The sequence below is a fragment of the Vombatus ursinus genome, unplaced genomic scaffold, assembly GCF_900497805.2.
Source record: "Vombatus ursinus unplaced genomic scaffold, bare-nosed wombat genome assembly UNPS02014791.1, whole genome shotgun sequence".
NCBI classification, from domain to species: Eukaryota; Metazoa; Chordata; class Mammalia; order Diprotodontia; family Vombatidae; genus Vombatus; species Vombatus ursinus.
The window spans coordinates 34,385,794-34,388,815 of NW_020954569.1; the positions used below are offsets into that span (position 1 = coordinate 34,385,794).

The window sequence follows — 3,022 nt, forward strand, 5'->3', positions numbered from 1 at the left end:
ACCTTTGTACCCTTCATAAATCATAGCACCCTGCTTTAAATAGAAGAAATATTCATTGGAAAATTTGTTGAATGAATGAATGAGAGGGGGGAAATTTAAAGGGAGACATTCTAGTCTTTGCATCTAATCCAAATGGTGTCAGTATGTTAGAATGGAAAGGACATTGGATCTAGACCCAGGTTTGAATCCTCACTCTGCCATTTATGACCTGTAGGAAATACGCAAGTTATTTCTCTTTGTGCTATCACATCTGTAAGGTGATGGGGATGTACTAGATGGGAGGTAATGTGTACAGTTGAAAAAGCTCTGGAGACTTCTGCCTGTGATGCTGATGATGCTGATGCTATTTTGACAGTGACCAGAAAGTGTGGCTTCTGGCTTCTGGCAGTGGCAACAGCAGCAGGAAGAACTTCTCATTTAAGAAAGTGGGGAAAAAAGCAATAAAGGGAAATATTATTTTATTCTTTTTCTCCCACCAGAAACATTCATTGTATTCTGTAACAGAGCCACGCTGGTTTCCTACCTCTTAGGAATTTACTCTTTAGTCAGGAGGGTTTTAAGTCCCTAAGCTTTTTTCACTGGGGGATCTTCAGGTTCAGATGTGTCTCATGTGTCTCATTGCACCCCTAGATATATTTTCAAGAACTGTGTGATCAGATGAAACAATGGGACCATTTGGGCCTCAGGGTCAAAGATTTCAGCTTCCTGAGAACTTAAATTTTGATTGTCACCTCAATGGGATAGCTTTGCCAAAGAAAATTCCAGTTCATTGAACTTTGCCTAATATCCTAGCAGAGCCTTTATCAAGTGAGAAGCATGAATTTGTAATGGCAAATGTAAGTGAATTTGAGGGAAGTGATGCACCTGTTGAATAACAGGAAACTAACAGGGCAGAAACTTATTCTAAAAATGCCAAAGTAGAATGTGTAAGACAAACATGTCCAGAGCTACGTTGAAGAGATTTTGAATTCATGTTTCCAGAAGTGAATTCTGGCAAGCTAATGGTATTAATTGCAATGTGGAAAAGCAAAAAATGATAACCACATAGAGTAAGGAGGTTGAAAATGAAAGAGAAATGCTGTTAGAAAAGTTCACAAATTGCAATAAAGAAATTCACTAAGCTCTGCATACTGAAGGCTATTAGTCTAAGTTTATTAATTTATCATCTGCATTGGCATTCCTTGGACAGTAAACAAGCAACACTCATTTTGAAACAGTTGAGTATTACCAACACTTGTGACTCTCTATTGATGATCTTGGATGCTGAAAAGTGATTTGCCATAGTCTTTGGGGCACCCACGTGGTTGCTGGAAGTATCTTCATGAATTCCACACCTGACAGTTGCATCATGAAGAAATTAAGTGAAATTAGGTGGCGGCTTTTTGTGTTTTTGACACTGTCTATGAACAATGTCAAGAGTCTTCAGTTTTTCAAAATAGTCATTACTAGGTAAAAATTATTTATTTCAGCATTTATAAACTTGAGAATTTATGTAATTTATGAGATTTTCAAAAAATGGCAAAAGTCTACTCTTTATATTTTTCTTTAATACATATTAACCACCTATATCATATAAAAACAATAATTAACATGGATTCAAAGCTTTATCCTATATTACATGTTTATGGAGATAGATTTATCTATTTCTCTTTTATATTTGAAATTTTCAGTTTTGCTTACATCCTTCCGATGTAATCACAGGTTAAGAAGATGAAAATTACATTTCTTTACACATTGTGATGCATTTCAAATTCATTTCTAAAATATTTTAAATTCAGATTCATCTAAATCTTATCAAGTTGCACAATTCTGGTAAATTATAGTTGTGATATTTACATTCAGGTTAAGAGTCTTTCTCCATGTTTATTGGAAAAGCAGTGCTTTTTACTAGATTTTTAGAAGTTGGTATTTCTCAGATCTAAGATGTTTTAGGACTTGAATTTAAAAATAAGTGTCAGAATGTAAACACATTTGTTTATTGTAGACAATTTTCTATTTGTTTCATTTTCCTAATCCATTTTTGTGATACAATAATGAATTGAAACTACTATAGGTTACAAAATACCTCAGTGACAAAACTTATTTTTTCACAATATAAACTTGAAAAGAAAAGAAAGAAAGCAAGAAAAAAGGAAGGAAGGAAGGAAGAAAGGAAGGAATGAAGGAAAGAAAGAAAGAAAAAGCTCTGGAATCGATGGAACTGTGTTAAAATACCACCTCTGATGCTTATTAACTGTGTATCTTTAGGCAAGTTATTTAAACTTCTAGGGATTACTTTCATCAACTATAAAGTGAGATAGTGGACTAAATGACTTTTGAGGTCGCTGATTATTCTAGAGCTCTGATCCGATTATCTTTAAGGCCTTTACTAGCTCTAAAACTTATGGTGAATATATAGTTATCTAGACTTTAGGAATTCTCATCTAGTAAAAAAGGATATTATTCCAGAGCAGAAGTTGGGAATCCAGTAGATTGCACTAGCTGACAAGGCATTTTATGATCTTGAGAGAAAAAGATGCAATTCTTGTCAAAATCACTATTATAAAAGATTTTATATTTTAACATGACAAAGTATTCCTGGATCATTTCCTTATGTTACTCCTCTATTTTCTTTCATCTCTTGGGTTTCTTCTGGTGTCAGAGGTAATATCATTGACTTGGACCTGAAATCCTTTCCTCCCCCTAGAAAATATCTTTATTCACAATAGAAGATGACAAATTCCCTGAAACACAAGCCCCCTTGTGGGTTGCAGATAAGCTGTGAAAGGTTCTTTTCTCCTTCCTTTTAAGAATAAGATTTGCCTTGGCTTTTGTGAACTCTGAAGAAAAATAGAAATAATGTTGACACAGTCTGCTTTTGTGTTCCTTCACTGTAATATGATCATTTACTATCATCATGATGCTCCTCAATAACAGGAAGCTGCTGGCAGCTGAAAAAAAATTATTCCACTTCCTTCACCAGAAATAGTTACTACACACACACACACACACACACACACACACACACACACACACACACACA

The 3,022-nt window shown here is 34.5% G+C and overlaps 1 pseudogene; it reads left to right on the forward strand.

The window, feature by feature from the left end:
* Nucleotides 1–502: 502 nt before the first annotated feature.
* The window catches only part of LOC114048142, a 155,493-nt pseudogene continuing 152,973 nt past the window's right edge, over nt 503–3,022 (forward strand).